The sequence below is a fragment of the Anopheles stephensi genome, chromosome 3, assembly GCF_013141755.1.
Source record: "Anopheles stephensi strain Indian chromosome 3, UCI_ANSTEP_V1.0, whole genome shotgun sequence".
In the NCBI taxonomy this organism is placed as follows: Eukaryota; Metazoa; Arthropoda; class Insecta; order Diptera; family Culicidae; genus Anopheles; species Anopheles stephensi.
Window position 1 is genome coordinate 50,601,464 of NC_050203.1, and position 10,370 is coordinate 50,611,833.

The 10,370-nt window shown below is 49.6% G+C and overlaps 1 long non-coding RNA gene across 1 annotated transcript; it reads left to right on the forward strand.

Moving 5' to 3' along the window:
• The first annotated feature begins 4,453 nt into the window (after window positions 1–4,453).
• Window positions 4,454–8,751, forward strand: LOC118514590. Its single transcript, XR_004906675.1, has 2 exons — window positions 4,454–4,594; window positions 8,666–8,751. It is a non-coding gene; the product is annotated as an uncharacterized LOC118514590 (long non-coding RNA).
• Window positions 8,752–10,370: the final 1,619 nt, after the last annotated feature.

The following is a 10,370-nucleotide window of genomic DNA, read 5'->3' on the forward strand; positions in this document are numbered from 1 at the left end:
AACAATGCCGCGATTGCCGGCAGTCAGAGGGGCACGACGACCGGTGTGCTGGTGGACCGACGAGATTGCCCAGTTACGCCAGACGTACATCGGGATGCGGAGAAGGCTGAGGAGAGCCCGAACGGAGGAGCAACGCGACGAGAGGCGGCCGGCCTATACTGCAGCAAGGGCGGCGTTTGACCAAGCGGTCAAGTGCAGTAAAAAGGCAGACAAGCTTCCTGAACCGCTGCAGCAATGGGCAAATACAACATCCCGAACGTGGCTTTCATTACAGCGATGACGGCCTTTCCCGGTGTCTTCAGGAGAACGTTCCAGCACTATATTCATTCCGGCCACTTCCCGGACGAGTGGAAGAGGCAACGGTTGATGCTGTTCGTTGCGGAACTACTCTGCCAAACGCACACTTCACTACGCGACGGATGAGCACCGCTGGGTTCGTTTTTCGGGGCCAACACTGTGGAACGCCATGTACAGCGCGTTGTCGCGAGGCTGGCAGGATGTACAGCAAACAAATCACTCGCGCGAGCTTTCTTTCGTGCATTCGGTAAGTGAATGGAGCGGAGCGTGTGTTTTGTGTTGATGTTGTTATTGTTTTCTGTCTCAAATTGCACATGAGAAACTCGGCAGGCAAATCTCTGTTCGCCTACTAGACGACGACATTAGAAAATTACAGTTGTAAAAATTAAATTGTAACACATCTCAGCACACATTGGAAACCATTCCTTCCATTGGAATAATTAATAAGTAAAAGTCAGGCATGCGTTGAAATCAATATTTATCAAGCTGAAGTGTGCAACAGACACGCTTTTCCACTGTGCCTCTCCCCGTTCCGTATTTTGTCGAAAATGGAGATCGGAAACCGTCCTGATGATACGTTCCTGCAGCACCTGACGATTGGGCTGAAGAAGACGCTGAACAAGCTTCCGCGAGTGAGCAACGTGACGATCGATGACCATGGACCATGCAAAACGGCAGACCTGACGGCTTGGGAAAACAAGAACGGAGTACTTATGCCAGACGATATGAAGCGTTTCTACATGTCGACCGATGGGTTTCAATCGAGCTGGACTTACAGGTATTCGAAGCGCGAAAAACTACGTGTAGGCCACCTGTACATACCGAAACTGACGCACATCCGGAACCTCGACCTGGACGGACCGGGGGGAACTATGTTCGAGCTCGATTGCATAGGGGACATGGGGTTCGTTTTTCTGGTGTACAAGACGCATGGTACAACCCGTCCGGAAATTTATCTGTTGGAAATGGGATCGTTAAAGTGGACTCTGTTGGCGGACTCCTTCACCACATACTTACGCATGTGCATCGTGCATCTCGGGCTACCATGTTGGCAATTAGCCTTTGCCAGCTGTGGCCTGCCAGGGTGGGCTGAACAGCTATTTCTGGTGCTGGCTCCACATTTGCTACTGGACAAGGACGAAATGCCAAGACCGAAGAGGGCGCCGGTATACCAACGAGTGCAGCCCCCGTACAATGTGCTAGATCCGGCTGTATTTCGGACCACGGTACGACGCAAGCGCTCGGCAAACAAATAGACAACGACCAACCAGAACGAAGAGCACGAGGTGGCCAAGGAGCCATGGACCATTACTTTAGACCATTACTCATTTAAATCAAAAGGACAATAAATAGCGCACTGCACGGCCACTGTTTCAATTGCATAGAAATGTAGTTTCATTTCCATCTTAAGCTAGCTTTGTTTTCTTCCCATTCCCATTCCTTTTTCCAGAGACCAGCTTTGCCCGTGAGCAATGCAACGCACATATTTGGTCAGTTAATTGTACACAGTTTACGATTGTATCGAAGGATCGAATAGAAATGCTTCACAAACTGCACCAACCACCACCCAGAAGAGGGTTCCTTGACTGTTTGTTTACCCGTAGCAGCAAATGGGCACCTGGGCAATACACAGTGCTGGACAGACAGCACTGGCCAGTATGAAAGCGGATCGTTTATAACGCGTGATTGAATACGCGCGTGTTTGCATCACTACTGTAAGGCAAAACTAACAACGACGCCGGCGTTTCGCGATGATGGGAAAAGGTGCGTCAGTGGGAATGATGGCTTGTACAGCGCGCAGAAATTCTAGTATTGTTCGCTGCATGAGATAAACCCGATCAAGGCGGTCAGGTTTGTATGGCCGATCGGTTTATAGGGCAGTGTTGAAAATTGGTGTTTTTTTCACAACTACCCCCAGGCTAGACTAAAAACGACGGCGATGGGAACAGGAGTGCCAATGGGAATGATGGCTTGAACAACGCGTACTGCTGCTACAAATGCTGCTCGCTGCATGAGATAATACCGACCAGCGCGGTCAGGTTTATATGGCCGATCGTTTTCTAAGGCAGTGTTGAATACGCGCGATGTGTGCACAACTACCGCCAGGCAGGACTAACAACGACGGCGGTGGGAAAAGGAATGCGAATGGGAGTGATGTGGTTGTTTGTGCAACGTGTACTTCGGTGCCTTCACTGGTGCTGGTAGCTTTCTGTTTTCCAAACGCTCGCTTTCTGCACAACTTGGTCAAATGCAGAAGAAGGAAAATATAAAACAGAAACACTATCGGTCGACCGCAACCGGTTGAATCTCTCTCTCTCTCTCTCTCTCTGTCTCTCTCTCGCTAAACAAGTGCGCCACGAACACAAACATAGCCACGCACGAATTAGCTATCCTTACTATTGTAGCGACCTTGGCTGGCACGCAATGATTTCGAGCGGCGGCGAGTTGTACCGCGGTTAACAACAGCGGAGACGAGAAGAAAGACACGACAAACTACGAAGAGAACGATACGAAGATTTTCGGGGTGGATCGAAGGATCGAAAGAAGAATAGCGCTTTCTCTTAGCTGGTGACGGCCTTAATGTGCGGATCGTATGGATCAATATAAAAAACAGATGCACTGTTGTTAACATATAAATTAACATTGGTTGTTTCATTGCCTATGCATGTCCATAGGCAACGACATAGTTTAATAAAAAAGAACAATGTCACTTATCGTCTGGAACCGTCGTCGTTGGCCTAAATAAACGCGTCCTCAAGGCGAAAATGCTCGTCTGCATTAAACGTCGGGTGTGTCCTAAAATATCATTTCATACCCACGTGTCCAATAAACATGCAGCTAAGGAGTTAGGAGGCACAATTAACGAGACCGGTACAAGATAGGAAAAACATTTACAGTACCCAGCATGTCCAAATAAATCGAAGCTTAGACAAGCGTAGTTTAGTTAGGACGAACGCGACGCGTACCTAAACAGGTACAGCCTCCCACGTAGGATCTCACTAACACACTGCACCAATACAATTAACATTGTTTGCATAAAAGGACCCTTATATTTGTCAGCAAACTTCACTTGCAATCTTAAACCTTAACGCGACGGTTCATCATCCGATCTCCAGGCTAGTGCGAGAAGCGAAGAAGTTTCGTTAGTATTGTAATCGGAGCACAGCTTTATATCTACTGCACGGAACCAGCTGCATGCAGGGAATCGAGCGCGACTGGCGAGTGTGCGACGAAAATCCGACCGACCACAACACGAACATGTTTACGGTTGGAAGAACGACGGCGGCGGCGCAGACAAGCACTGGGCATGAAGAGCAGCAGGCAACGGAGATCAGGTGGGCTTCTCGATACTTCAACAAGGAGCTGTTCGTCGTGATGATGGAGTGGTTAGACATCCATGATCGCACCCTGATGGCGGATGAGCTGACGCAGGCGATGACGACTGCCTGCGACGCAACAATGCCGCGATTGCCGGCAGTCAGAGGGGCACGACGACCGGTGTGCTGGTGGACCGACGAGATTGCCCAGTTACGCCAGACGTACATCGGGATGCGGAGAAGGCTGAGGAGAGCCCGAACGGAGGAGCAACGCGACGAGAGGCGGCCGGCCTATACTGCAGCAAGGGCGGCGTTTGACCAAGCGGTCAAGTGCAGTAAAAAGGCCTGTGCAGACAAGCTTCCTGAACCGCTGCAGCAATGGGACCCCAGCAAGCTTCGCCAAACCGTCGGGGAACGCTTTCCGGACCGGCCGCCTATGGAGTGGCCAACATTTGAAGGATTGACCGGTCAGCGGGACACGGAGCGGGATCCAGTAACCGAAGAGGAGCTGTTGAGCATTGCCCAATCGCTCAACCCACAGCGTGCCCCTGGTGACGACAACATCCCGAACGTGGCTTTCATTACAGCGATGACGGCCTTTCCCGGTGTCTTCAGGAGAACGTTCCAACACTATATTCATTCCGGCCACTTCCCGGACGAGTGGAAGAGGCAACGGTTGATGCTGTTCGTTGCGGAACTACTCTGCCAAACGCACACTTCACTACGCGACGGATGAGCACCGCTGGGTTCGTTTTTCGGGGCCAACACTGTGGAACGCCATGTACAGCGCGTTGTCGCGAGGCTGGCAGGATGTACAGCAAACAAATCACTCGCACGAGCTTTCTTTCGTGCATTCGGTAACTGAATGGAGCGGAGCGTGTGTTTTGTGTTGATGTTGTTATGACTTTCTGTCTCAAATTGCACATGAGAAACTCGGCAGGCAAATCTGTTGAATGAGCAATTTCCTACCCCTCAAAAAGGTTTGACATACGTCTTGTCTAACCCGGGTTTAATTCCGCCAATGTTCTTTGTTATATAAAGACGTGCTTTAACTGAATACCGCTTCGCGTCGTGTGTTTCTCCCTTCTCCAACAAAATCTCTGTTCGCCTTCTAGACGACGACATTAGACAATTACAGTTTGAATTGTAACACATCTCAGCACACATTGGAAACCATTCCTTCCATTGGAATAATTAATAAGTAAAAGTCAGGCATGCGTTGAAATCATTATTTATCAAGCTGAAGTGTGCAACAGACACGCTTTTCCACTGTGCCTCTCCCCGTTCCGTATTTTGTCGAAAATTGAGATCGGAAACCGTCCTGATGATACGTTCCTGCAGCACCTGACGATTGGACTGAAGAAGACGCTGAACAAGCTTCCGCGAGTGAGCAACGTGACGATCGACGAAAATGGACCATGCAAAACGGCAGACCTAACGGCTTGGGAAAACAAGAACGGAGTACTTATGCCAGACGATATGAAGCGTTTCTACATGTCGACCGATGGGTTTCAATCGAGCTGGACTTACAAGTATTCGAAGCGCGAAAAACTACGTGTAGGCCACCTGTACATACCGAAACTGACGCACATCCGGAACCTCGACCTGGACGGACCGGGGGGAACTATGTTCGAGCTCGATTGCATAGGGGACATGGGGTTCGTTTTTCTGGTGTACAAGACGCATGGTACAACCCGTCCGGAAATTTATCTGTTGGAAATGGGATCGTTAAAGTGGACTCTGTTGGCGGACTCCTTCACCACATACTTACGCATGTGCATCGTGCATCTCGGGCTACCATGTTGGCAATTAGCCTTTGCCAGCTGTGGCCTGCCAGGGTGGGCTGAACAGCTATTTCTGGTGCTGGCTCCACATTTGCTACTGGACAAGGACGAAATGCCAAGACCGAAGAGGGCGCCGGTATACCAACGAGTGCAGCCCCCGTACAATGTGCTAGATCCGGCTGTATTTCGGACCACGGTACGACGCAAGCGCTCGGCAAACAAATAGACAACGACCAACCAGAACGAAGAGCACGAGGTGGCCAAGGAGCCATGGACCATTACTTTAGACCATTACTCATTTAAATCAAAAGGACAATAAATAGCGCACTGCACGGCCACTGTTTCAATTGCATAGAAATGTAGTTTCATTTCCATCTTAAGCTAGCTTTGTTTTCTTCCCATTCCCATTCCTTTTTCCAGAGACCAGCTTTGCCCGTGAGCAATGCAACGCACATGGTTTGGTCTGTTAATAGTACACAGTTTACGATTGTATCGAAGGATCGAATAGAAATGCTTCACAAACTGCACCAACCACCACCCAGAAGAGGGTTCCTTGACTGTTTGTTTACCCGTAGCAGCAAATGGGCACCTGGGCAATACACAGTGCTGGACAGACAGCACTGGCCAGTATGAAAGCGGATCGTTTATAACGCGTGATTGAATACGCGCGTGTTTGCATCACTACTGTAAGGCAAAACTAACAACGACGCCGGCGTTTCGCGATGATGGGAAAAGGTGCGTCAGTGGGAATGATGGCTTGTACAGCGCGCAGAAATGCTAGTATTGTTCGCTGCATGAGATAAACCCGATCAACGGAGACGGGTTTGTATGGCCGATCGGTTTATAGGGCAGTGTTGAAAATTGGTGATTTTTTCACAACTACCCCCAGGCTAGACTAAAAACGACGGCGATGGGAACAGGAGTGCCAATGGGAATGATGGCTTGAACAACGCGTACTGCTGCTACAAATGCTGCTCGCTGCATGAGATAATACCGACCAGCGCGGTCAGGTTTATATGGCCGATCGTTTTCTAAGGCAGTGTTGAATACGCGCGATGTGTGCACAACTACCGCCAGGCAGGACTAACAACGACGGCGGTGGGAAAAGGAATGCGAATGGGAGTGATGTGGTTGTTTGTGCAACGTGTACTTCGGTGCCTTCACTGGTGCTGGTAGCTTTCTGTTTTCCAAACGCTCGCTTTCTGCACAACTTGGTCAAATGCAGAAGAAGGAAAATATAAAACAGAAACACTATCGGTCGACCGCAACCGGTTGAATCTCTCTCTCTCTCTCTCTCTCTGTCTCTCTCTCGCTAAACAAGTGCGCCACGAACACAAACATAGCCACGCACGAATTAGCTATCCTTACTATTGTAGCGACCTTGGCTGGCACGCAATGATTTCGAGCGGCGGCGAGTTGTACCGCGGTTAACAACAGCGGAGACGAGAAGAAAGACACGACAAACTACGAAGAGAACGATACGAAGATTTTCGGGGTGGATCGAAGGATCGAAAGAAGAATAGCGCTTTCTCTTAGCTGGTGACGGCCTTAATGTGCGGATCGTATGGATCAATATAAAAAACAGATGCACTGTTGTTAACATATAAATTAACATTGGTTGTTTCATTGCCTATGCATGTCCATAGGCAACGACATAGTTTAATAAAAAAGAACAATGTCACTTATCGTCTGGAACCGTCGTCGTTGGCCTAAATAAACGCGTCCTCAAGGCGAAAATGCTCGTCTGCATTAAACGTCGGGTGTGTCCTAAAATATCATTTCATACCCACGTGTCCAATAAACATGCAGCTAAGGAGTTAGGAGGCACAATTAACGAGCCCGGTACAAGATAGGAAAAACATTTACAGTACCCAGCATGTCCAAATAAATCGAAGCTTAGACAAGCGTAGTTTAGTTAGGACGAACGCGACGCGTACCTAAACAGGTACAGCCTCCCACGTAGGATCTCACTAACACACTGCACCAATACAATTAACATTGTTAGCATAAAAGGACCCTTATATTTGTCAGCAAACTTCACTTGCAATCTTAAACCTTAACGCGACGGTTCATCATCCGATCTCCAGGCTAGTGCGAGAAGCGAAGAAGTTTCGTTAGTATTGTAATCGGAGCACAGCTTTATATCTACTGCACGGAACCAGCTGCATGCAGGGAATCGAGCGCGACTGGCGAGTGTGCGACGAAAATCCGACCGACCACAACACGAACATGTTTACGGTTGGAAGAACGACGGCGGCGGCGCAGACAAGCACTGGGCATGAAGAGCAGCAGGCAACGGAGATCAGGTGGGCTTCTCGATACTTCAACAAGGAGCTGTTCGTCGTGATGATGGAGTGGTTAGACATCCATGATCGCACCCTGATGGCGGATGAGCTGACGCAGGCGATGACGACTGCCTGCGACGCAGCAATGCCGCGATTGCCGGCAGTCAGAGGGGCACGACGACCGGTGTGCTGGTGGACCGAAGAGATTGCCCAGTTACGCCAGACGTACATCGGGATGCGGAGAAGGCTGAGGAGAGCCCGAACGGAGGAGCAACGCGACGAGAGGCGGCCGGCCTATACTGCAGCAAGGGCAGCGCTTGACCAGGCGGTCAAGTGCAGTAAAAGGCCTGTGCAGACAAGCTTCCTGAACCGCTGCAGCAATGGGACCCCAGCAAGCTTCGCCAAACCGTCGGGGAACGCTTTCCGGACCGGCTGCCTATGGAGTGGCCAACATTTGAAGGATTGACCGGTCAGCGGGACACGGAGCGGGATCCAGTAACCGAAGAGGAGCTGTTGAGCATTGCCCAATCGCTCAACCCACAGCGTGCCCCTGGTGACGACAACATCCCGAACGTGGCTTTCATTACAGCGATGACGGCCTTTCCCGGTGTCTTCAGGAGAACGTTCCAGCACTATATTCATTCCGGCCACTTCCCGGACGAGTGGAAGAGGCAACGGTTGATGCTGTTCGTTGCGGAACTACTCTGCCAAACGCACACTTCACTACGCGACGGATGAGCACCGCTGGGTTCGTTTTTCGGGGCCAACACTGTGGAACGCCATGTACAGCGCGTTGTCGCGAGGCTGGCAGGATGTACAGCAAACAAATCACTCGCACGAGCTTTCTTTCGTGCATTCGGTAAGTGAATGGAGCGGAGCGTGTGTTTTGTGTTGATGTTGTTATGACTTTCTGTCTCAAATTGCACATGAGAAACTCGGCAGGCAAATCTGTTGAATGAGCCATTTCCTACCCCTCAAAAAGGTTTGACATATGTCATTCGCAACTTGTCTAACCCAGGTTTAATTCCGCCAATGTTCTTTGTTATATAAAGACGTGCTTTAACTGAATACCGCTTCGCGTCGTGTGTTTCTCCCTTCTCCAACAAAATCTCTGTTCGCCTTCTAGACGACGACATTAGAAAATTACAGTTTGAATTGTAACACATCTCAGCACACATTGGAAACCATTCCTTCCATTGGAATAATTAAAAAGTAAAAGTCAGGCATGCGTTGAAATCATTATTTATCAAGCTGAAGTGTGCAACAGACACGCTTTTCCACTGTGCCTCTCCCCGTTCCGTATTTTGTCGAAAATGGAGATCGGAAACCGTCCTGATGATACGTTCCTGCAGCACCTGACGATTGGACTGAAGAAGACGCTGAACAAGCTTCCGCGAGTGAGCAACGTGACGATCGACGAAAATGGACCATGCAAAACGGCAGACCTAACGGCTTGGGAAAACAAGAACGGAGTACTTATGCCAGACGATATGAAGCGTTTCTACATGTCGACCGATGGGTTTCAATCGAGCTGGACTTACAAGTATTCGAAGCGCGAAAAACTACGTGTAGGCCACCTGTACATACCGAAACTGACGCACATCCGGAACCTCGACCTGGACGGACCGGGGGGAACTATGTTCGAGCTCGATTGCATAGGGGACATGGGGTTCGTTTTTCTGGTGTACAAGACGCATGGTACAACCCGTCCGGAAATTTATCTGTTGGAAATGGGATCGTTAAAGTGGACTCTGTTGGCGGACTCCTTCACCACATACTTACGCATGTGCATCGTGCATCTCGGGCTACCATGTTGGCAATTAGCCTTTGCCAGCTGTGGCCTGCCAGGGTGGGCTGAACAGCTATTTCTGGTGCTGGCTCCACATTTGCTACTGGACAAGGACGAAATGCCAAGACCGAAAAGGGCGCCGGTATACCAACGAGTGCAGCCCCCGTACAATGTGCTAGATCCGGCTGTATTTCGGACCACGGTACGATGCAAGCGCTCGGCAAACAAATAGACAACGACCAACCAGAACGAAGAGAACGAGGTGGCCAAGGAGCCATGGACCATTACTTTAAACCATTACTCATTTAAATCAAAAGGACAATAAATAGCGCACTGCACGGCCACTGTTTCAATTGCATAGAATTGTAGTTTCATTTCCATCTTAAGCTAGCTTTGTTTTCTTCCCATTCCCATTCCTTTTTCCACAGACCAGCTTTGCCCGTGAGCAATGCAACGCACATGGTTTGGTCTGTTAATAGTACACAGTTTACGATTGTATCGAAGGATCGAATAGAAATGCTTCACAAACTGCACCAACCACCACCCAGAGGAGGGTTCCTTCACTGTTTTTCTACCCGTAGCAGCAAATGGGCACCTGGGCAATACACAGTGCAGGACAGACAGCACTGGCCAGTATGAAAGCGGATCGTTTATAACGCGGGATTGAATACGCGCGTGTTTGCATCACTACTGTAAGGCAAAACTAACAACGACGCCGGCGTTTCGCGATGATGGGAAAAGGTGCGCCAGTGGGAATGATGGCTTGTACAGCGCGCAGAAATGCTAGTATTGTTCGCTGCATGAGATAAACACGATCAACGGAGACGGGTTTGTATGGCCGATCGGTTTATAGGGCAGTGTTGAAAATTGGTGTTTTTTTCACAACTACCCCCAGACT